Genomic DNA, 26,389 nt, shown 5'->3' with positions numbered 1-26,389 from the left:
ACTGTTGTGAAATAAATATTTGTTTGCCTCCACATCTTACTTTGTGATTGCATGCTTTTCTGAAGATGCCAATTTTTTGCTGACAACAGAAAGCCAGTCGCACACTCCTTCCTAAAATATATTTTGCATGTTAATGATCTGATTTGATTAAAGTCTCTGCAATAAAAGGGGTACGATCGAAAAAGATAAGTGGGCTTCGGGAAGAACCATACCATTCTTAAGTGCTAGGAAAGTCAAGAACAAACAAGATATCATTCCAGAACACTGTAAATGTTCTGGAAGTAAATGCACTACAAGTTTGACGATGTCAAAATTAGCAAAATACTTATTAAAAAGAACACTCGTACACACAGTTTTACAGTGATACTGTATATCTCTTGTCGATTCGGCCCTGCGTCTGTGCCCCTGTACGCCGAAAACTCCTCCGGAGCTACCCTATGCGCATGTGTGAAAAAAAAATAAAAAAATAAAAGGTGCCCGTCGCAGCCGAGTGCGCGCGCACCAGTTTCTCTCCGGCTTCGAAATAGGTAGGTCACGCGTCGTACGCATATTTAAGGAGCAGGCAGCTTTTGATCAGCAATGCCGGGAGCAGAACCAGGCACGAGCTTGTCTACGCTGTGCGGATGCTGCAGTCTGAGCACAACGAATGGGCTCGTGTAGCCGAGCGCAAGCAGCAACTGCGTACCGAGGATCCGGCAGCCTATCAGGCCGTCGTTTAGTGAAGCGTCGGGATTAACCCAGCGATAAAGGCCGGGGCCGCACGTTTCAGCTCCAATGGTTAGCCATCTGTATGGAGTGCTTGGGCGGTGATTTTTTCGACCCGTATACAAAACAAGCTTGCGTCTGGCGTGAATGAAGAGCTGTTAACGTTGGTAACAAGGACCGTTGTCTGGCTATCACGAAGTTCCACAAGGCTTCGCGCTACACAAATACCTTGTGCCAGCAACATAGAAATGTTGCCTTCTACAATGGCTTCACCGTCTTGTAGCTCGTTGGACTTGACCGGAGCCATAACACTCGCACGCGGTGGTATCGTGATGCTCTCGTCCGAAACGCGAAGTGCGGATCTGTGTCCAATGGCGTCGGTCTGTGTTGCCCTTTGTGCCGAGAAAGTGATGCAGCGCTCGCGGAGGTCAATAATGGCGCCGTATTCCCGGAGAAAGTCCATCCCAAGAATGAAATCGCGGGAACACTCGCGTAGAACTAGACAAGTGGCGAGAAAAGCAGCCCCGCGAATTTCTACTCTGGCCGTGCATAGGCCAAGCAATGTGACGACGTGGCCACCTGCCGTACGAACTGGTGCCCCGTTCCGGGGCAACGTAACTTTTTTTCAGAGCGCTCGCCAGTTTTCCACTAATAATAGAGTAATCGGCGCCGGTATCTACAAGTGCACTCATTTTTCTGCCGTCGATCAACACAGGTATGTCCAGTGAAATCTTGTTGGCGGGAACTGGTTCTGGCATCGTCGTGTTTTTGTTGATCTGCGGTAGGCACGATATGAGGTCTTGAGCGCGTCGAGTATCAGCAGCCCCACCTCGGAAGGTCGCTCACGTCATTTTTCCCGGCGTGGACTTGGGTATCGCCCTTGCGTCGTCCTCGAGGTGGTATCGCGAGCAGGGAAATATCACCGCGGTGAGGGCGAGCGTGACTGCCGCTGCGATGGGCCTGGCCTGCGCTGCTGTTCGAGGAATTCTGCGATGTCGGGTGGCCTTTGGCCGAACATAGGTCGACGTGAATCGACAGAAATACCTCGCAGTCCGAGTCGTCGGTAGGGGCACTCCCGATACACATGAGCAGCTTCGCCGCAGTGTAGCACAGCGGTCGTCGTTTCGGTGCCCGCCAAACCTCTGGTTTCCTCGCGGGTGTTCCGCGATTCTCGAAGTACGGTAGCGGAGCTGTCGGAGCGGCTTGCGCCGATTGCAACGCGACTGGCGGCGCCACATAAGTATGTGCGAAAGCTTGGACGGGGCTCATTGAGGTTTCTGCGTAAGTCTTGCGCCGAGATTCGCTTGGCAGAGGTGGTGCGTCACTGCTGGAAAGAGATGCCTGCAGTGCCTGCTGTACTTCTTTGCGTACGACGCTGGTGAGGGAGCTGACTGGAGGTGGCGACGTACCATGGTGCTTCTGCAGCTCGTCGCGGACCACTGAGTGAATCAGCTCGCAAAGCAAGGCGACGTCGCACTCGAAGCCTACCGGCGTATCCAGAGTACAAGCGGCATTTCCTTGTAGCACTTCCAATGCTACCTCTGGAGCCAGCCTAGTTACGGTTTCATTCATTACCTCTATGTCATCCTCATCTCTCTGTTCTAAGGCTGCATATTTGTTTGCAAGTGCCAGCCTGAATTTGTCTGCTTTTACCATTACTGCCTCTAGGTTGGCCTGTTTCGTCTTAACCAATTTTACTCTTTCTCTCTTCAAATTGATGTGAATCCTAGCCCTCACTAAGGTATGATCAGTGAACTTTGCCCTACCTAACACTTCCGCCTCCTGCACTATGCTGGGATCTGCAAAATATATCAAATCAATTTCATTTCTTATTTACCCTTAGGGGCTTTTCAGGTCAGCTTCTGTTGCTACACTTCCTGAAAAAGGTGTTCATTATTCGCAGCTTATTTCTTTCAGCGAATTCTACGAGCATCTCTCCGGTAGCGTTTCTATAGTCGACGCCGTAGTTGCCAACTGCTTGTTCACCAGCCTGCTTTTTCCCCAGTTTCGCATTGAAGTCGTCCACCACTGCAGTATACTGAGTTTGCACTTTTCTCATCGCTAATTCAACATCTTCATAAAACTGATCTACTTCATCATCATGGTGACTGAATGGTGGAGCGCAGGCTCTACCCTGTACTACCCTTAATCTATACCTCTTATTAAGTTTCATTACGACTACTGCTACCCTCTCATTAATGCTGTAGAATTCGTTAATGTTGCTGGCTATGTCCTTATGGATTATGAATCCTGCCCAGCATTGCTTATCTCGGAGACCTCTATAGCAGAGGACCATGGCCCTTAGTGATCACTGTATAAGCCTCACCAGTTGTTCTAGTCACACTAATGCCAATGATATCCCAAACAATGTCTGAGAGTTCCTCAAAAAGTCCTGCTAAGCTAGCCTCACTCGACTGTTTTCGGATGTTAATGGTTGCCAGGATCAGTATCCATTGGCAAGAATGTGTAGTTTGATGTAGACTTATTAGTGTTTCGTTAATTTTCATTTATTTTGCAAATCCTGATTGATTCGAAAAGTTTTAATGTTCCTTTGGTTTCCTATTATCCCTGGCTTTGTGTAGGAATATTCGTTTCCAATAGTTATTTAGGTTTTTATTTGAGTGTATAACGTTACAAGATTAGAGTATGCCCATCCTTATTTAATAAGTTCGTGTTTATTTAAGATTCAATGCTTCTAAGAAGTTGGCGTTATAAAATTTCACAGTATGCGTCCCTGCGTCGCTCACTAACATATCAGCTAATATTGCTGACTGCACCCAAGCTGAAATACGTGTTGTATACCGCCTGTTCTGTGGCGTCATTGCATACTTTTTCTTCATTAGTAGCGACCCACACCATGGTACTGTGCAATTTACAGCACTAAGTTGTCTACAATTGGGAATTCCATTAAATGCAGGCGCACTTTAAAGACTTCAAACAACACCCACGACACAAGTGTGCACATGATTTTATATAACAAAGGTCTGGTTCAAGCGAACAACAAATATTGCTGTTGAATATGTAATGCAACTTCGTAGAATACACTGCTGCAGAGATAAGACAGATACACAGTATAAACAAGAGCCAAGGTTATGATCTGCTTGTGTTTTTATTGTTCATGCTGAGATCGTGCTCGTGTTGCGTGTGTTTGCTAACTTCGTAGTGCTGCTTTGTAATTACCGTTTTAAAACTAGCCCCAACGCAACCAACATTCAAGGCAATTTCTCGATTGGAGTTTTGTTAGAATAAGAGTCCTCAAAACAAAATTCAGAGGATTGCGCCTACGTGAAGCAATATACCTGCATTGTTTTTGGCTATGAATTTAAAAGAGGCGATCGAAAGACAACGCGAAAAAATAAATTTTTATTCATTTTCCTGTAATAATTTATATTTAGCATTGTACGCATACCGTTATCATACTTGACGTAACCTGAATTGTACAAAATTTCAAACGCGCGTGCAATGAACCTTTAAGTGGCAGAGCTGCGCTTGTCACGACACTTGCTCGCCTTGTACAATCTTGCTTTCCTTTATACAGAGCGAAAGCACTCCAATTTTTCGTGTGCCACTATCTTCTTGCAGTATTGCTTTTTTCCTTATTCGAACATTATCTGGGCGTATAAAGCACTAGGTCACATTTTATTGAGTGGCTCATCCCTCCCCCGTGGCGTGCACTCGCATACTGGACGCGCCTCTGTGAAGCGTGGCGCTTCTGTACTTCGGCCCATCTGGTGATATCCGGTGTCGCCACCATTGTGTCACGCCGGTATCGCCTAAGCAGCGCTGTCAACGTGACGGAGGTCCTTCGTGATGAAGCCCTCAGAGCGAGTCGTCGGATGGGAGAAGGCAGCTGGGCGGACCACACTTCCATGCACGCCGAAAGTGGCGTGAATTCCGCAGCGGCAGGTTCAGCCTGGAAGGAAGCCAAGGGCGAAGCTCGCTTCAATGATGCCAACGCGCTACACTATGCGACCAACAATGCGGGTCACGTAGGGCGCGGCTCAGCAGCCGCCTTGAGCACCATCTGTGCACGTGGCGAGTGACTGGGCTGTAGGACAGGTCCATCAGACGCGCCCCCACGCTGTCATGGTATTTTCTTGGCACTCGGAGGATCGCAAATGGTAAAATCTCTATTGTAGTCGAATTATTCTTTCCTCTCTGTCTATACGCAAACAGACAGGCTGATCTGTGAAAGCTCCTTCTACAACTTTGATAATTGAGCACACGCTCAGGAACCCCAAGTTAGTTCTTTTTGAGCGTTGACGGCGACTGCGAGAACGACAATCTAAGATAGGTCACAAAGTCCTACGAAAGAAAATATTAAGTTTGTTCATAAGGAGAGTGATGTCCCGCCAACAAGCAGCCGATGCTGGCAAAAATGCATTCGTGTGGATGGGAAGGAATATGAATCAGTGCACACGAAACGAGGTTTGTTTATTTATATTCAAAGCGCTTGCATGATTAGCTGCAGCAAGTAACACATTAAATGTCAGTTGGATAAAGGCATAAGCATTGTATGAAAACCTATGTATTTCTATACCCTTCGGACTCTTTCCTGGAGTATGATTGATTGTGCGCAACACGGGAGAATAATGTGCTGCTGCAGCCAAAATAATTGACTGACTTAAGTATGATGCAATTGTGAACGCTATGGGTAAGCCGGTTGAAGCATCTGTTGTATTAATATATCGTACTTTGAGAAACCGCTATGAGCCCACAGGATACACGTTCGCGCAATATAAGATCAATTTCCGGGTATGAGTGGCCAAGTTCACACGGCGAATTCCCAATGTTGTTCATGTTCCTTGCAGCAATACCATTTCGTCAACATGTAAAGTCAGTTCATATTTGCCTTCTAAATCACAGACAAATATTGTCACGTGGTGGTGCGTTGAAGAACACAGTAGCAATACTGTGAAAGACAAGACAAACTTTTATTAGGCGAACCTGTGCCCCCAAAAACAGGCTACACTTATAGCACAACGATAGCGGCGAACACGGTCGGCGATCGTCGAAAATCTGATCAGCGGGTCAAGCGTGTCGGCTTTCATACAGCAGTCGTCGAATGTTCCAGGCTAATCGTTGGGAGCCGCGTGCATTCCACAAAGTTCTACACCATTCGCGTCACGCGATGAAATCAGATAACATTAGGTTCGGCGACAACAGACAGCGAATAGAAGCATCGATAACTTTCCATAAACTTCGGATACATGCAGGCGCGTCCCGCGCTGTGCGACAACATTTGTTAGGCGGCGAAACCTGGTCGCCCGATAAAGATAAGTAAATGTGTCCTTACCCGCCTCTTAAAAAGCACCAACCCGATGCTGCAAACAAATAAAAGTAATCAAGAAAAGCACTCGTAGCAAAGAAAACAATAAGGAAGTTCGTCAGCGCCCGTAAAAGCGTTTAAGGCGCACCACGTGGACCACTTCAGATCGTGCGCGGCGCCGCTTTGAATGCGAAATGCCGTCTGGCACGACCTGATAGTCCAGCGCGCCAATACGTCGGAGGACCTTGTAGGGTCCAAAATAGCACCGCAATAGTTTCTCACTCAGTCCTCGTCGGCGTATCGGGCCCCGCAGGGGCGTCTGCGTCAGCCGGCGTCTGGTGTGTTGCGACACCACGTACCCGAGCACACGAGGGTTGGACCCTCCCGCGTGTAGCCATGCGCAGCTTAGCCGTGTCTGGGGAAAAGGGGATCCTGGAGGCTGAGCCGATGCTGGGTGTTTGGACCTTTAAGGCCCCCCGGCGGAGGCAACACACCTCTTTGGCCTCTGCTTCACATAGACGGCACCCCCGGGCTGACCTACCCGGGGGAAATCGGCAGTCGCCTTTTCCTGCCTCTCTCAACTCAAATCTTCGTCTGTCTCTCTCACTTTTGACCTTTCCTGTCTTCTATTTACTTCATTTCATTTCCAAGTTTCCTGGTGGCTAGGGTTAACCATGTGGGCGTGGCCTTCCTTGGTCATGGTTATATGGTTATAGCAGTTATGTATGGCTAGTGGTTTTTAAAACACTCCCGTGTTGGGCTCCATGGTGGGCGGCCAGCTTAGCTGCCGAACTTGGATGTAATTTCATGGACAGAACCCCCTCTTCAACAAAACCTGATCGGAGGCCGAAAAGGCACCGGACCGAGGTAATGAACTTCAATAAACCTAGTGATAGCTTCACAAAATTTTTTGTCATCATGTCTGAAACTGAACAAAAAATTCAAGACATGTCCCCCTTCCTCATCACCAAAGCACTTAACGAGTGTATTGGTGAGACCTACAAAGCCAAGAAAATGAATTCTGGAGACCTCTTGCTCGAAGTTATGACGGCTGAGCATAGCAGGCAGATTAAGAAACTTGAGAAGATCGGTGAGAACAGTGTGTCTGTCTCACCACATCGGACACTAAACTACGCGAAGGGTGTGATTTCAGGTACAGAACTCCTTAAGTGCACAGACGAGGAAATCGAAGAAGCCTTGAGAGATCAGGGTGTTCTATGTACAAGACGAATTAAATTTAGAAAAAACAACATTGAAACTCCGACCAAACACATTGTGCTGAGTAAGAGTAAGACCATATTTGGCCAATCCCCGCCGGTGCTTTCGGTGTCAGAAATATGGGCACGGATCCCAGTCATGTCACGGAAGAGCAACCTGTGCTAAATGCGGTCAACCAGACCATGGTGATGAAACGTGCACAAACGAGCTGTGCTGCGCAAATTGCGCGGGTCAGCACGCGGCATTTTCCAGATCTTGTCCTCAGTGGAAAAAAGAAAAAGAAGTGATTGCATTGAAGGTGCGGGAGAACATATCATACATTGAAGCCAAAAAGAGAGTCGCGTTTGCCGATAGATGTACTTACGCACAGGCTGTGCACAGAGGGCGTGCGCCGCCGATGTTGTCAATTGGAACCCAGGTGGAGCTGCTGGACAATGTTTCAGCTCTCCGGCCCTCCTCAGCCAGTGAAATAACAGACGCTCGTCGCAACCCTCTCCCAAGAGGCCCAGAGGCTTCTGCTGAGGCTGACGGCAGTCAGCACGCGGTAGAGGCTACGAAGGTCTCAACGCCGGTGCTGAAGGACCGCTTTCTTTCCAAGAAGACGGCACCTTCATCAAGCACCATCAACGATGAACGCCCAAAGGGCGATGATATGATGGAAGTGTGTTCGCCGGACACGACTCAAACAAGAGAGCCTACATCTGGTAGGCAAACCAAAAAGTCGGGTATTCCCCATGGAAAACACAAAGGGGGTAGACTTCCGGTCATTCCCCCTGCCAAGGAGACATGACCTAAAAAGCATTTTAGCAAGTTTCTTGCTCATTTACAAATGTCATCTTTGTGAGCTTTTACATAGAATCTCTTCGTGAAGTACTTGATAATCCACATAATCAAATATGGCTACTATTGTGCAGTGGAACTGCCGTGGTTTAAGAACTAATATTGATGACATTTACGATCTTTTCGAGGATACTGAGGCTTCTGTTATGTGTTTGCAAGAAACTCATTTGAAAGGTTGCCATAAACAATCTCTGCGTCGATATGGCATCTTTCGAAAAGATAGGGCACAGTCTTCAGTCGCATCCGGAAGAGTCGCTATAGTGGTTGCTCAAGGAGTCCCAGTACGTGGAGTGAAGCTTAACACCAACTTAGAAGCTGTTGCAGTAAAGGTTCAGATGGAAAAAACAATAACAGTATGCTCCCTGTACTTACCACCAGGTAAGAATGTCACAAGAAAAGAATGAGAAAATCTTGTGAAATAACTTCCAGAACCTTTTCTTTTATTGAGTGATTTTCCTGCTCATAACAACATCTGGGGCAGTAGCCACACTGACGCGAGAGGAAAAATGATAGAAGAATTTTTAGACAACTGCAATCTGTACCTTTTTAATGATGGAAAGCCAACATATTTTATTGCTAAATCACAATCTACTTCAAGCATTGACCTCGCCTGTGGCACGCCGTCACTTGCTGGGTTTTTTACTTGGGACGTGAGGGAAAACCCACGTGGCAGCGACCACTACCCTATAATACTGAAGCCGATCGACGCGCCTCCAACAATGCCAGCACGAATACAAAGATGGAAGCTGGGTAAAGCAGACTGGTCAGTTTTTTTTTGGAAAGCTCCGAAATAAGGATTGATGATGTCATCGCACTCAATATTGACGACTTATGTGATGCGATAACGAAATAAATTTTAGATGCAGCTGAAAACTCCGTACCACTTTCACAAAGGAAACCTCCACCTAGACCAAAACTGTTGTGGAATGATGCATGTGATAAAGCTCGTAGGAAACAAAACTGTGCATGGTCTCGACTAAACAGGTACCCAACTTTCGAGAATTTATTGTTTTTTAAGGAAAAGCGCAGTGAGGCTAGACGAGAAAGACGGATAGGAAAAAGAACATCATGGGTGAAATATGTGAGCTCGATAAACAGTCAAACAACAAGTAAATTAGTCTGGGAAAAAGTGAGAAAAATAGACGGTGTTCATACAGAATACACACTCCCTATATTTGACGTGGAAACGGATCTTAAAGGGCAAGCAAATATTCTTGGCGAGCACTTTGCTGGAATTTCGAGTGACGCTCATTACACTCCCGAGTTTGTTAATATAAAGGCCACGGCAGAAAAGAAAGATCTTCGGATATTACTGAGTAGTGCTGAGCCATATAACTGTCCTTTTACAAAAACTGAACTCTTCGATGCGATATATTTAGGAAAGAGCCATTCAGCAGGCCCGGACAACATACACTACGAAATGCTGCGACACCTACATATGAACACGTACGACACAATCCTTCACCTCTTCAATAGGTTGTGGGCGGAAGGCTATTTTCCAAAAGCATGGAAGAAGGCGATAGTTTTACCACTTCTAAAACCTGGAAAGGCACGCTCTGATCCTAACAGTTATCGCCCCATTGCCTTAACCAGTTGTTTAGGAAAAACATTCGAAAGAATGGTTAACAAACGGCTTGTACACATGTTGGAAAGTAACGGGTTACTTGATCAGTACCAGTGTGGCTTTAGAGCCAATCGCAGCACAATCGACCAATTAGTCCGGTTAGAAACAAAAATCCGTGAATCTTTCGTCCAAAGGCAGCATTGCGTCTCCGTTTTTTTTTTACTTATGAAAAGCGTATGATACGACGTGGAGACATGGCACCGAACTTTTCAGGTGATGTTTGGACCAACTTTCTGCAACTGTTTTATACAAAAGAATGGAGTGCCGCAAGGTGGAGTATTGAGCGGTACACTATTTTTAGTGAAGCTCAATTCGATAACTACAGTTATTCGTTCTTCGTTATTGTATTCTCTATATGTCGATGACATTCAACTTTGTTTCTCCTCTTATAATATGGGCTACTTGCGAACGCCAACTCCAGTTCGGTGTAAACTCTATAGTGCGATGGGCAAACGAAAATGGTTTCAAATTTTGCGCAGAAAAAACAATATGCGTACCTTTCAGTCAATACCGAAGGCTCACACCGGACCCAACATTACATATTAAAGGAAAGCAAATCACAGTAAAGAACGAACACAAATTTCTTGGTATGATCTTTGACAAGAAACTAAACTTCAAAGCGCACATCGCTTATGCAAAAAAGAAAACTCTGAAATCCATGAATTTAATAAAGCTCCTACCCCACCGATCATGGGGTTCAGATAGAATATGTCTGCTTCGCATATACAATGCAGTTGTCCGGTCACAATTAGACTACGGATGTTTTGCGTACGGCTCAGCTCGAAAGCCAGCATTAGAGGTTCTTGATCCGGTGCATCACCTCGGACTACGTTTGTGTTCCGGCGCGTTTCGTACGTCTCCCGTACAAAGCTTGTATGCAGAAACCAACCAGCTGTCTTTGGAACACAGAAGACTATTTCTTGGAAACACGTACATAATGAGAGTACTGTCCTGTTCAACGCAACCTTGTAGACTACAATTTACAAGGCCGTGCTTTGAAATACATTTTAGCAACAAACCGGCAATCATTCCTTCCTTTTTAATCAGGTACCAAAAGCTGAATGCGGACTTATGTTTCGACGTAAGAAATAAATTCTTGCAAGATGAACCTTCTTTTGCTCCATGGGAGATGAAACATGTGCAATGCGACTTTAAGTTAACAAAAAACAGAAAACAATTTCCACCAAGAGAGGCGTTACTAAGCGAATATTTAGAAATAGAATCAGAATATAATTTTTGCGTGAAATACTTTACAGATGCATCAAAAAGCAATGGCAATGTAGGCGCTGCAGTGACATCAAATCAATTTGAAAAACAAATGAGACTTCCAAGTGAGGCTACTGTCTTTACTGCAGAACTTCATGCCATTTCATTAGCTCTTGAAGACATCCTGAAAAGAGGAAATAACCAATCTGTTATATTTAGCGACTCCTTGAGCTCCCTTCAAGCTCTCGCATCTAGGTTACCATCTAGAAATAATCTACGGAAGAAAATAAATAAACAATACACAACATGTCACAAGAGAGCGTTAAATGTCACTTTCTGCTGGATTCCTAGTCATGTAGGAATTCCCGGTAATGAAAGAGCAGATTTTATGGCAGTCCGTACCAAAGATTTGGAGCTACATGATGTTGGCCTACCTTGGCAAGGTTATAAAGCCAATTTAAAGATAGCCGTTAAGAAACAATGGCAGAAAGTCTGGGATCAAGAAAAACTTAACAAGCTTCATTGCATAAAACCTATTCTACGAGAATGGCAGAGTTGTCGCCACAGACACAGATTTTACGAGGTTATTTTATGTCGCTTAAGAATTTGTCACACAAGGCTGACACATAGTTACCTAATTAATAACAAACCACAACCAACATGCCAACACTGCGGTGAAATTTTAACCATGCTACATATTTTAATCACATGTCCTGGCTTAGAAAAATGGAGGAAAATATATTTTAAGATTTTTTACGAAAGAAGAATCCCTATCCATCCTATGTTCTTATTGAGCGATGAACCACTGGTCCCATATGAAGATACTTTTAACTTTTTAAAAGCCACAGGAATCCCACCAGAACTGTATCACATTTCATGTTTTGTATTTTTTACTTGGCCATTTACACCATTTTACAGCATTTAAACAAGTAAGCTAATACGAAAAACATGTTCTTGGCGCATTATAGTCTGCACGGCTGCTGCGCCATAAAAATCCCAAATCATCACCATCGGCGTATCGGGGTCCATAGCCAAACACGGTCGCCGGGCTGGTACTCGACGAAGCGTCGTCGCAGGTTGTAGTGTCGGCTGTCGGTACGCTGCTGGTTCTTGATCCGTAGGTGGGCGAGCTGTCGAGCTTCTTCGGCGCGCTGGAGATAGGTAAAGACGTCAAGATTTTCCTCGTCAGTGACGTGCGGCAGCATGGCGTCGAGCGTCGTCGTCGGGTTCCTGCCGTAAACCAGCTTAAATGGCGTGATCTGTCTTGTTTCTTGCACCGCCGTGTTATAAGCAAATGTTACGTACGGCAGGACCGCATCCCACGTCTTGTCCTCGACGTCGACGTACATTGCTAGCATGTCGGCGAGGGTCTTGTTCAGGCGCTGCGTGAGACCATTCGTCTGCGGATGGTAGGCAGTTGTCCTCCTGTGACTTGTCTGGCTGTATTGCAGAATGGCTTGCGTGAGCTCTGTGGTAAAATCCGTTCCTCTGTCGGTGATGAGGACTTCTGGAGCACCATGTCGCAGCAGGATGTTCTCGACGAAAAATTTCACCACTTCGGCTGCGCTGCCTTTCGGTAGAGCTTTTGTTTCAGCCAAGCGGGTGAGATAGTCCATCGCCAATACGATCCACTTATTTCCAGAAGTTGATGTGGGGAACGGTCCCAGCAAGTCCATCCCCATCTTCTGAAAAAGGCCGGTAAGGAGGCTTGATCAGCTCTAGTAATCCCGCTGGCTTTGTCGGTGGTGTCTTGCGTCGTTGACAGTCTCGACATGTCTTGACGTAACGGGCGACATCGGCGGTTAGGCGCGGCCAGTAATACCTTTCTTGTATCCTTGATAGCGTCCGAGAGAAACCGAGGTGCCCAGCGGTTGGATCGTCATGTAGGGCTTGCAGTACTTCTGGACTCAGCGCCGGCGGAACAACAAGAATGTAGTTGGCGCGGACTGGTGAGAAGTTTTTCTTCACGAGTAGGTTGTTTTGAAGCGTGAACGAAGAAAATCCACGCCTAAATGCCCTAGGGACAACGTCGGTGTGCCCTTCTAAATACTCCACTAGCGAGTTTAGCTCCGGGTCTCCTCGTTGCTGTTCGACGAAGTCTTCCGCGCCTATTTTTCCAAGGAAGGCGTCGTCATCCTCGTCATCTTGCGGTTGCGGGTCAATGGGGGTGCGTGATAGGCAATCGGCATCAGAGTGTTTTCGTCCGGACTTCTATGTTACAGTGATGTCGTGTTCTTGTAGTCTGAGGCTCCACTATGCCAGCCGTCCTGAAGGGTCCTTTAAGTTAGCTAGCCAACACAACGCGTGATGGTCACTGACGACTTTGAATGGCCTGCCATAGAGGTAAGGGCGGACTTTTGCTGTAGCCCAAACGATGGCGAGGCATTCCTTTTCAGTCGTAGAATAATTGCCTTCCGCTTTTGACAGCGACCGGCTAGCGTAAGAGATCACCCGTTCAAGTCCGTCTTTCCTCTGGACTAGGACGGCATCAAGGCCTAGGCTACTGGCGTCAGTGTGGATTTCGGTATCGGCGTCCTCGTCGAAGTGTGCAAGTACCGGCGGTGACTGCATGCGTCGTTTGAGTTCTTGAAATGCGTCGGCCTGCGGCGTTTCCAACTTGAACTCGACATCACATTTTGTTAGATGTGTTAGCGGCTCCCCGATGCGTCAAAAGTCCTTGACCAAGCGCCTATAGTAGGCACACATGCCCAGGAATCTGCGCACTGCCTTCTTGTCGATGGGCTGCGGAAACTTTCCGATGACAGCTGTCTTCTGCGGGTCGGGGCGGACTCGAGATTTGCTGATGACATGGCCTCAAAATAGAAGCTCCTCGTAAGTGTAGCGGCACTTTTCCGCCTTCAGAGTAAGTCCTGATAACCTGATGGGCTCTAGTACTGTCGCCAGCCGCCTAAGGTGATCGTCGAAATTTCCAGCGAAGACAACGACGTCATCCAAGTAAACAAGACACGTCTGCCACTTCAATCCTGCTAACACCGTGTCCATGACGCGCTGAAACGTTGCAGGCGCCGAGCACAGTCCGAATGGCATGACCTTGAACTCGTAGAGGCCGTGTTGCGTGATGAAGGCAGTCTTTTCGCGATCTCTCTCGTCGACATCTATTTGCCAGTAGCCAGACTTGAGGTCCATTGACGAGAAGTATTTAGCGTTGCAGAGCCGATCCAATGCGTCGTCTATCCGTGGAAGGGGGTACACGTCCTTCTTCGTGATCGTATTCAGTCGCCGATAATCGACGCAGAAGCTAGCACGCTGGTCTTGGGCGATGCTGGTTTTGTCCTCGGGCTTCAGGCTTGGATCGCGGCTTTGCGGGGGTGTTCGGTACATCAACGTAAAGCACCTCCACCAGATGTCACGGGGTGGTGACGTTGAAGAACACAGTAGCAATACTGTGAAAGACAAAACTAAGTTTTATTGGGTGAACCTGTGCCCACAAAAACAGGCTACACTTATTGCACATCGATAGCGGCGAACACGGTCGGCGATCGTCGAAAATCTCATCAACGGTTCAAGCGCGTCGGCTTTTATACATCAATCGTCGAATGTTCCAGACTAATCGCTGTGACCCGCGTGTCTTCCACAAAGTTCTATATTATTCGCGTCGCGCACACATGCAATCACTTTTCACAAGGTTCGGTCACAGACAGCGGATGGAACCGCCGATAACATTCCAGAAAATTCCGATACATGCAGGCGCGTCCTGCGCCGTGTGATAACATTTGCTAGGCGGTGAGATGTGGTCGCCCGATAAAGATAAACAAGTACATGTGTCAATACTGTGCGCATCATCCGCCGCGAGATTGAGGCTGCCCCCCCCCCCCCCCCAGTTCCCCTTCATGTGCGTAACCCCGACGAGTCCCATGCAACCAGTTCCCTTATCCAAACCGTTGTGCGTCAAGAACTACCAAACGCAGGATTACGGACGCTTTGCCCAGTCAACGAACCTGACTTACGCACACGTGCAACCGTTCGTCATCATTACCAGAATTCCGCAAAATGGCGCGCTTCCGATGACAGGCCTATCTTATTCTGTCGTGGACGCGGTGAACACATTTCCCGCCATTGTCACAGTGCTTCGAACTCACAGCCTTGGCCGATCTATCGAAACATCCGACGTCCAGGTTCTAGTTCCCGAGTGCCAGTATACAATTTCGACGACAATGCTCCGGTTTCATTGCCAGCACAATCAAATCGCTTTCCTTCGCCATCCCGAGACCTGCCCCGCTCACCTCTGCGTCATCGCTCTCCTTCTGCCTCTTACACCCGCCGCTCATCGGAAAAAAGACTGGCGCAGCTCCGGGAGGGGAGCCTATCACGACGACCCGACAAGAAATTTCTCTGCTCACACTACCTGGAAATCACAAGCTCGTCAACGTAGACGTGGAGGGTATACCTATCAGCGCACTGATTGACTCCGGCGCCCAAATATCGGTCATGAACTGAAACCTCCGTATACACCTGAAGAAAGTTCTTCCCCTGCTCCGATAGCTGTAGTCCTCGTAGCCGATGGTGCGACTCCGGCTGTTGCTGGGTTGCGTAGCGCCCGTGTCACTGTTACCGGGCGCTATTCTTCAGTTTTGTTTTACGTCTTGCATCAGTGCCCACATGCCATCATCTTAGGACTCGACTTTCTGTCGGCACATTCGGCTCTAATTGACTGCTCTGCAAGAGTTATCCAGCTTGCCTTACCTCATGCTGTTGAGCCTTCTGATCCTGCACCGAGTCAGCTGTGTTCCGCCGATTACATTCGTCTACCGCAACTAGCCGTGACGTACATCGACGTCTCTTCTCATCCCTCTGTAGACGATGCGATTACATCGTGTCGCCCGACGCTACCGTCCTCTGTTCGCAGAATGTCATGTTCCTGCACTTGGTCATCACTATGAAAAACCATGCCGCATGTCTCCCTATTGGGAAATTCGGTCTGTGCCCTCAAATGATACCGCACGGTACCTCTCTTGCAACACTAGCTCCAGCCTCTGAGTATCATGCTTCCGTCTTAACTGAGCCTGCTTCACCGCCTCCTGCTGCTATTGATTCGAAACCCGCGATGTTAAATAACATAACTAAGATGATCGCCACTGACCTTCCGGTTGAACCCGTACACGCGCTTCGGGGCCTCCACAAGTCGTACCAGGACATTTTGGATTTCAGTGACCGTTCACTGTGCCGAGCAACAGTTGTCAAGCATCGTATTCACACCGGCGATGCCAAACCCATACAGCGACGTTCCTATCGTGTCTCCTACACTGAGCGCCAAGTTATACAAAAGGAAGTTGATAAAATGCTTCCCCGTTATGCCATCGAACCTTCGTCAAGCCCATGGGCATCTTCTGTCGTGCTCGTTAGAAAGAAGGACAACAGCTCGCGCTTCTGTATCGACAACCGCAATCTTAACCAAGTAACAAAAAAGACGTGTACCTTATTACGTCGAATATATGACACCCTTTACTGTCTCAGTGGTTCCAAGTATTTTTCTTCGATAGACCTTCATCCGGGTATTGGAAGATTGCAGTTGACGACATGGATCGTGAAAACGTGGCGTTTATCACAACTAATGTGCTCTATCAGTTTATTCTCATACTATCAAGGCCCGGGGGCATTATAGAGAGTAGTGGTGATTATTACAAACAAATTGGTTTACAATATTTTTGAAGTTTGTGGCGCCAGAAATAGCAGTGATGGAGGCGGGAGGCGGTTCCAGTCATTCGTCATTCTTCGTAAAAAGGAATCAAAATAAACATTGGTGCGACAAGTTGGAACTTCAACCTTAAAACGATGATCCGTGCGTGACGATATGTATGATTGCGGGGAGATTAGTTCATCCTTAATTGTTTCGTTAGAGCAATAAATCTTGTGAAAAAGGCATATGCGAAAGTATTTACGACGTAACTCTAGGTTAGGCAAGTCAAGGGCTAGTTTCATTGACGAGACACTTGCATGACGAGAATAATTTGAAAGAATAAAACGAGCAGCTCGGTTTTGAATGGATTCGATAGTGTTTTTTAGCTTTAAAGTAGAAGGGTCCAAAATGGAGCATGCATATCCAAGTTTAGGACTCACTAAGGATTTGTACAGAAGTAACTTGACAGCTTCAGTTGCCAATGAAAAATTACGCGGTAAAAACCCAAGCATGCGATTAGCGTTACCGTAAATGTAATTTATATGAATGTTCCATGTAAGATTGTGTGTAATGTAGATACCAAGATATTTGTATGATGATACATTTTCTACAGGTATGTTTTAATATTGTGCGTAGGAAGGGTGGTATTTTTTACAACACAGGACCCACGCATCGCCTTACATTCATTAGAATTGAGCGTCATTTGGGATCCAGCACACCATGATGTTACTATGCCAATGTCTGATTGAAGAGTATCGCAGTCGCCAGAGTTAGAAATGGCACGATAGAGAGCACAGTCATCGGCGAATAACTAATTTGATGATTTAATTTGGTCTGAGAGGTCATTAATATAAATTAAAAATAATAATGGTCCTAGAACCGAGCCTTGCGGTACACCAGGTATTTTTCTTCGAAAGACCTTCATCCGGGTATTGGAAGACTGCAGTTGACGACATGGATTGTGAAAACGTGGCGTTTATCACAACTCATGTGCTCTATCAGTTTATTGTCATACTCTCAAGGCCCGAGGGCATTACAGAGAGGAGCGTTGATTATTACAAACATATTCGTTAACAATATTCTTGAAGTTTGTGTCGTCATGCCATTCGGGCTATGCAATGCTCCCGTCACAATCGAACGAATAATGGACGCCCTCCTTCACGGCTTAAAATGGTCAATCTGCTTGTGCTGCCTCGATGATGTCATTGTCTTTTCGCCGACGTTTGACACACACCTCGAGCCTCTCTCGAGAGTTCTTTCAAACTTCCGCAAGGTAAGCCTTCAGCTCATTTCAACGCAATGTCGCTTTGGCCGCCGGCAACTTGCTGTGCTCGGCACCTCGTGGACTCTTCAGGTGTTGGTCCCGATCCAGAGAAAGATCGCGCGGTCAAGGATTTTCCTGTGCCCGCCTGCAAAACCGACGTACGAAGCTTTGTAGGCCTCTGCTCCTACTTCCGCTGACTCGTGCAAAATTTTGCTCACATCGCACGCACTCTAACGGAACTTAAGACGCGACTTTTGTCTGAGGTCTCGACCAGCCTAGTGCATTCGCTGAGCGGACGACGCGACTCATGTCACCACCGATATTCGGCCACTTTGACATGTCCGCCCCAACGGAGGTTCGCACCGACGTCAGTGTCCACGGTATCGGCACTGTTTTGGCACAACAACAGCACTGCTGCGACCGCGTTATTGCGTACGCTAGCGGTCTTCTGCCACGAGCCGAACGCACTTAATCGATCACGGAACATTACTGCCTCGCCCTCGCTTTCGCAGTAGGTAAATTTCGCCCCTATTTCACGGACGGCCTTTCGAGGTTATCACCAATCAACACACCCTATACTGGCCTTCAGCTTTAAGAGATCTAGCTGGACGTCTCGGTCAGTGGGCTCTACGGCTCCAAGAGTACTCTTACACAGTGGTGTATAAGAGAGGCCGACTTCATGAGGACGGTCATTGCTTGTCACTTCATGCAGTAGACCCACCAGTCCAACCTGAGACCGGAGAGGCAACTTCCGTCCTCGCGCTTACCGCGTTTGGTGACATAGCCGATCAGCAACGACGCGACCCTTACCTGAGAGACATCATTCTCAGCCTGACGGACCAGCCAACTTCACCCTCTTCGCGTATGTTTGTGCGGGAAGATGACATATTGTACCGTTACAATATGCGTGGTTGAGCGTGGTTTCTCCTGGCCCGGTATTTTCCGTTCCGTTTGCCGTCACGTCGCCTCCAGTAAATCTCGTCAGAACCGCAAAAAAACCAGCAGCCCTACCAGCTGGCCGTCTTGAGCCCATTGATATACCATCTTCGACATTTTTTCGAGTGGGGTTTGACCTGCTTCATTTTTTTCTCTATCGCATAGTAGGGACAAATGGATAGCAGTTGCTACGGACTACACCACCCGGTACACGATGACGCGGGCTCTTCTTACGAATTGTGCAACCGACGTCGCTGACGTCCTTCTCGACGCAGTGATACTTCACCACGGTGCTCCCTGACAACTCTTTAACGAACGGGGCCGCTACTTTCTCCCACAGGTGTCCAGGCCATCGTCCACGCCTGCGCTACAAAGAAAAATTTTACAACGGCGTATCACCCTCAGATCTACGGCCTCACAGAGCGGCTTAATAGAACTACCAGAGAAATGCTCACTGTGTACGTTTCCACCGATCACCGTGACTGGGATGCCGCTCTGCCGTTCGTCACATTCGCCTAAAATACGTCCCGCCATGATTCTGCTGCTTTCTCTCCATTTTTCTGTTGTATGTACGAGACCCTATGCTACCGTTTGACACAATCCTCCGAACCGTTCTCGATACAACGTCAGAATGTGCCCGAGGTTCCATATTGTTAGGTTTGGCGTCTGGCACCACGTGTTGAAAGGAATTTCAACCGACCATCTCTCACCCTGCCTCGTCGAAATGAGGCGTGACTTCGCCTGTTATTGTTAGCGTCTCGCTCCACGTGCAGAAAGACCTTTCTCTCGCCCGACCTACTTCCACCAGGCCTCGTCGAAATGAAGCGTGACTTTCTAATTCGCCATGACCATTTCGAGTGTCTGCCTGTCTGCCGCAAGCCCCACAGTGTACAGGCCTCTTTTGTGTGGGTATGTGTGTGTGTAGGTGTGCGAGTTTAGAGAGACCCTTTTCTCGAATTGGACCTAGAGGAGAACTTCCATGAACCCGCAACGCGCAGAAGAGGCGGCCAGGCGTCTACAATTCCAGGAGGTGGGACGACCTCTTCCTCTCAGTGGCTCGGTATACCCAGAGGAGAAGAGGCCCTCTTTCTGTGCCGGTCACATGACGTCGACGGAAGCAAGATCTCGCCCACGATTTTAGAGAGCCTATTTAACGGGCTCCGAAATGTACTTTTGTACACTTAATGTTCTTCTCATTTTCTTCTATCTACCTTTGACTAAACCGTGCATATATGGCACTAGAAAATCGTCTCGCCCTTGCTTGGTCTACCGGATGCCTGCAGCCCGCCGACAACGCCACGCTACCCAATAAGTAACGTTGGTCGAGCTTCGATAGCCAGGCGCAGCTACTACTCAGCAGCAGTACGATACGCTAACCTGGAGTACGCAACAAATTCACTGGCAGCGCTTGGGATACGGAACCCTGGAGACCCCAACTTGGACGACAACTACGATATTGTAGCCTCTTTGTCCTGGCGACAACGTTCGGAAGGAAGGTGTCTGGATTCAAGACTGCATATGGTGAGTGCATGGCCTTTCCTCACTGAGGTATCACTTGCCTTTACGTATTTTTCGGAAAGTACATTGCAGTGATTTTTCTTTAACCGTTGACGGAAGTTTCAGTACGTCAAGGTTGTATAGAGTGAAGATTTAGCAGCACTAAGGGCAGCCATGTACTTGAAGCCACTTAAAAAGCCGGAATTGTTGAGCTTGGCCAAAGAGTTGGGCCTCCGAATTGCCAAATCAAACAGAAAGCCGGAGATCATTGAGGCAATCGAAGCGATCGGGGCCGACCACGATGAACTGAAGGAATGCCTAGAGAGCATCGCAGAGAAAGATGAAGAGCGTAAGCGCCTAGAGAAAGAGGAAGTGCGTGAGCGCCTGGAGCAAGAGGAAAAAGAAGAGTGTAAGCGCCTAGAGGGAAAAGAGGAGCGCGAGCGGGCAGCACGTGAGGCCAACGAAGAGCGCGACCTCGAAATGAAGCGCCTTGAGATTGAGCTCTTGAAAGCACAAAATTCTGAAGGACCTAGGCCAGAGGCACGTGAAAGCGAGCGCAGAATAACAGAGTGGGCATGGGATAGCAACAATGGCGCAGTCTTTGCTGAGACCGTTCTTCTTTTACATCCAGATTCTTCCCCTAACCGGGCTGTTTCCTGTTCGTGCCTGGAACCTCTCTGATGGAGCCTGTACTACGCCCTTCCTTGCTGAAAACTTGGCCTTTGCATCATGCAGAGATTCGCTGTTCTCTTCGTCTGCGCATGACGGAAACGGCAGCGGAATCATCCCACCGGATCTTTTCACCAAACCAACGGCATCAACGCATGCGACACCCTGTGGTGCGCATATAAATAGGCCAACGTGACGACCCTCTTCAGTGGGCATGGGATGGCAGCAATGGAGCAGTCTTTGCTAAGACCGTTCTTCTTTTACATCCAGGTTGGTAACTCGACTTCCCTTTACTGTAAGCGCTCTAGCAATCGCGCTTTGCTGCTCGTCCCATGCCCGGACATGTTGTGGTGTTTATTTGCCGACTGTGTACATGTTACGAAGTTGCTTGTGATGTCCGGAGACATTGAGCTTAACCCTGGGGCTGATCTCAGTTGTAGCACTAACCTGGTTTTCGAGGCCATCAACTCTCTTGCTACTAAAATGGATGCGCGTCACACTGAGCTAATCTCAACTGTTAATGAAGTGAAAGCCAACCAAGAATTACTTGAGGAGCGTATTACAAGCATGAATGCCAGATTAGCGTACGTAGAGAAGAAAGTCGCTGCACTTGAAACTCAGCAAGAACCTGCTCATATCCGAGGCATTATTACCGAAGCCATGAAAAGTGAGAATGCGTCGGTGCAATCTTGTATGGACGATTTCGAGGACAGGTCAAGGATAGATAACTTGATTTTCTATGGTATCGCCGATGGTGCCTCTGAAACTTGGGCGGAAATAGAAAAAAAAGTTCATGCACTCCTTGTGCAGTTTTTCGCGCTGCAATTACCCGAAGAAGGAATTGAGCATGCGCATCGCTTAGGTTCCTTTATAAATAACAAATGTCGACCAGTGGTAGTGAACTTGGCATCATTTAAAGCAAAGGAAAACATATTAACACAAAAGAAGAAAATGAAAAGATCCGGGGTATCCATTCAAGAAGACTTCTGTCGGGCAACTAGAATGACCAGGAATAAGTTAATTGCATTTGGGAAATCTTCCGGTCAATTTTATCATCTCAGGTACAACAAATTGTTCATCAACAAAATGTGCTATGTGTATTGCTCTCAAACCGATACCGTTTATGAACTCCAGCAGAACAGTATTGCTACTGCCAGCGGTAATGTAGGCAGCAGCGGAATAAATTTCCCTGCGAATCCCCCGTTACCCGCGTCGAGTTAGCATCGCGCGGCCGTACAGAATAAGCATGACAACGATTAGTCTCTGCTGTTCACTAACATCCGCTCCATTATTAATAAGCGCGATGCCCTGTCTGCGCTGATCGACACGTGTAATGCAGATATTGTTGTTTCAGTCGAGACCTGGCATTCAGATAAAATTGAAAATTCGGAGCTTTTCGCCTGCTGTAAGGCTTACAATATCTATAGAAATGACAGAATAGGACGATGTGGCGGTGGGACCTTGATCGCTGTTTCATCTGATATCACCTCTTTTGATATACACGTGCCTTCGCAAATTGAGTTCTTGGGCTGTTGTATTCACATAAATAACAAAGACGTGATATTTGCCGCTTGCTAACGACCACCGGATAGTACATCCACATTTTGCAATGAGCTGTTTGACTGTCTTACCAAATCGTTGTTAAATATAAAGCAGCACCAATACTCTTGCTCGGTGATTTCAATTTCCCTGGCATTGACTGTTGACTTCCCATCAGTGACTTTATCCTCATCCCAATGTTCAACATTTCTTGATATATGTTCGACATTTGGCCTCACCCAGTTTGTTAAAGAGCCTACCCGTGTCACTACAATTTCTGCCAGCATCCTTGACCTCGTCTTCACCACATCCCCTGATTCAATTTAATCATCATCACTTATACCTGGTTTAAGCGATCATTGTGTGATTCATTTTGCAATCCCCTTACGCTCGCCAGTGTCTAAAACACCGTAAGAAAATTCGTGACTACAGTAGAGCAGATTCTTCCTCGATCAATAACGAATTACAAAGTTTCGCCGATTTCTTTTTTCTTTAGTTCTGGGAAAGAACTATTGCAGAAAACTGGCTCCTTTTCAAAAACAAGGTTCAAACGCTAACTGAAAAATATGTTTCGACTCGCCTATTATCTCCATGCAATCGGGCTCCTCGGTTTAACTTGAGTTTAAAACAGCTTCTTAACAAGAAAAAACGCATTTTCGACGGTTCAAGCTATCTGGGGAAACCAAAGCAAACGCTGCCTACGTAGCTATCGCATCTGAATATAGAATGACCACTCGCTCAGCCAAGAATTACTTTTTTCTGGAACACTACCTCATCTGCTCACAACTAATCCTAAGAAGTTTTGGAACATTATTAACGTACGCAAACCCACAGAAATCGTTCTGAAAACTGACGATGGATTTGCTTTGCTCAACGGTTTTTAACAACACATTCTCGCTATCTTTTTCTAACGCTCTAATAGATACTTCACCGTCCGCACGTGCCTTTACGCACCCTGAGATGGAGCCGATTCCGATCAATTTAGATGGCATATACAATTTGATTAAGAAAGCTAAACTTTCTTCATCGGCAGGTGTTGATACCATAAATTACAAATTTCCTTAAGGGTACTGTAGCGTATTCACCTGCTTTCTTGTCATATATTTTTACGCAGTCTTTGCAGAGTTCAACACTTCCGGACGACTGGAGGACGGCGAAGGTGATTCCAGTCCACAAATCCAGTGATACAGATAACCCCTTAAACTACCGGCCGATCTCCTTAACTTCTATTGCATGCAAATTATTAGAGCACGTAATTTACTGCAACCTGATTAGCTTTCACGAGTCCAATAATTTTTTTGCGTCACAGCAGCATGGTTTTCGGAAAAATTATTCTTGTGAGACTCAATTATTAACCTTTACTAATGATTTGTCTTCCGCTTTAGATCGAGCTTCAGTTATTGACTGCATCTTCCTTGACTTCGCGAAAACTTTCAATACCGTCTCATATCGACTACTATTACTGAAACTTAGCACACTCCATCTAGATTGTAACTTGCTTAAGTGGATTGAATGTTTCTTGCAGAATAGAACACAGTACGTTTCTGTTAATGATCATGACTCTAAATCATGCAATGTAACATCCGGTGTTCCTCAGGGGTCAGTCCTAGGGCCTCTTCTTTTTCTAATTTATATTAATGACCTGCCTGATTCTGTTACTTCTAACATAAGGCTCTTGCAGACGACTGCGTTCTGTACCGCGTTTTTTCTAATGAGTCTGACTTCTCCGTTCTTCAATCTGACTTAAATAATATTTCTTCTTGGTGTGATGCATGGCTTATGAAACTAAACATTAACAAATGTAAAGCAATGAGGGTGTCTCGAAAGGTTAACCAGTCCATTTCTCAGGGCTATGATCTTAACGGTTGCCCTCTTCAGTTCGTCGACAGCTACAAGTATCTAGGCATCCATATCACTAATAATCTCTCATGGCAGAAGCATATCCACCATGTTATTAACAAAGCTAACAGTTACCTTGGTTTTCTTTGGCGGAATTTCCGCGTCGCTCCCATTCCGCTGAATCTACTACTATATAAAACACTTGTGCGTTCTAAACTCGAGTACGCTTCATCGATATGGGACCCGTACACCAGCTCGTTAACGCAGTCCATAGAATCGGTTCAGAACCGCTCAGTTAGGTTTATCCTCTCTAACTACTATCGCTTAGCCAGCGTTTCTCGCATGAAGCAAATGCTTGAACTACCTCTCCTTTCTACTAGACGTCGAATTTCCCGCTTATGCCTGTTTCACAACATATACTACACTAATAATGAGCTAAAAATGACACTTTTGTCGCCACCGAGCCATTTATCATTCCGTATTGATCATCGAATGAAGGTTGGGGTGCCTCAGTGTGAAAGCAATGTATACCTCGAAGTTTTCATCCTGAAAACAAGTCAAGACTGGATTCGCCTTCCCGCCTCCATTGTCACTATCACAGACCATGATGTTTTCATGTCGGCTATCTGTGACCGTGTGCTGCCTCATTAGCTATTTTTTTTCTTTTTCTATTGCCACTCCTCTCTGTAATGCCTGTACGGCCTTGAGAGTAAACAAGTGAAATGAAATGAACTTGACGGCACCCTACGCCGTAGGAGGGGACATAGGTCTTTTTATGGTACAGTTTGAGCGCACGTGTGAGAAAGCAAAATTTGCGAGACACGCGTGGCCGCAACGCTTGCTTACGTTACTGCCACGTAAGGTAGCTGCTATTATCGCCCGCATGGGGAAAGAAGAAGCAGAGGACATCGATGAAGTCAAAGCACATCTGCTTAAAAAGTACAGATTATCAGCGGAAGCATTCAGGCGAAAGTTCAGGGAAGTCGAGAAGACCAAAAGTGAGTGATATTCAGACTTCGCATACACCTTGGAGGTAAACCTGAACGAATGGGTCAGAGAAGAGGGTGCACTCGGCGATGCCGAAAAGACAATGCAGTGCGTTGCTTTAGAACAGTTCTACCGCCGGCGGCCAGTAAACATCAAGCATTGGGTTCAGGATAGGCCAGGCGTAGACACTAGCACGAGAGCAGGCCAATCTCGCTTAGGAGTACGTAACCCGCCATGTGTTCGAAGGCAACGAAGCTCCTAAGAAGGAGGTGACTAAATACAGACCCGACAAGCCAGAGCGATGGTCGAAGTCGAATCAGTATAAATCAAAGGAAAGGTCAGATTCAGTGAAAAGTAGTGAGGAGTACAGCAAGGGAAGGGAAGAGTCACCCGGACAGAGGGCAGAAAGGCTAAAGAAAAAGGGTTTCGAGGCCAAGAAACCAATAGTTCAGCAAACGGGCCATATCTCCATGGGATGCAAAAATCCCGAAAAAGTGTGGATGTCACTAACTGAAATCTGAAATTGCTAGAACCATACATTCGAGACCTAGTGGTAAACGGCAAAGCGTGTAGGGTGCTTTGCGACTCGGCAGCCACAATGGACACAGTGCACCCATCGCACGCAGAGGAATGCCAGTTCACGGGAGAATGTGCTTGGATAAGGCAAGCCGTGGAAACCTCCAGTGTTTTTCTCCCTGTGGCCAAGATTCGTATCGAAGGCCCTTTTGGAGTACTGGACACTGAAGCTGCCGTCTCGGCACATCTCCCGCCTCAGTATCCATATTTGTCTTCTAACAAATCTGAGGATTTGTTGCGACGCAGAGGGATCGGGTATAGTGAAGGGATAGTGCAAGCCTTAACTCGTTCCAAGGCAAGGGAGCTCGCGGCCAAGGCAGTGTATGAGTGTCTAGTGGTGGAGGAAAGATGTTTCACAGCTGATTCTTCAACCACTACCGAACAGGACAGCCCTATAGGAGATAATGCGGAAAGTACACCAGCTAATGAAGAGCCGAGAAAAGCAGCAGAGCCTGAAATGTCTCGCGAGGCAGAATGCAGACAAAGGTTATTGAATATAAGCCCCGTCACGTTGATTGCTGAGCAGGAAAAAGATTGCACCATGCGTAACCTAAGGCCGGACTCTAAAGAAGGTGTGGCCAA

The sequence above is a fragment of the Dermacentor andersoni genome, chromosome 1 (genome assembly GCF_023375885.2).
Source record: "Dermacentor andersoni chromosome 1, qqDerAnde1_hic_scaffold, whole genome shotgun sequence".
Classification (NCBI taxonomy): domain Eukaryota; kingdom Metazoa; phylum Arthropoda; class Arachnida; order Ixodida; family Ixodidae; genus Dermacentor; species Dermacentor andersoni.
The sequence above is the reverse complement of the archived record's forward strand: the minus strand, read 5'-3'. Positions refer to the sequence as shown.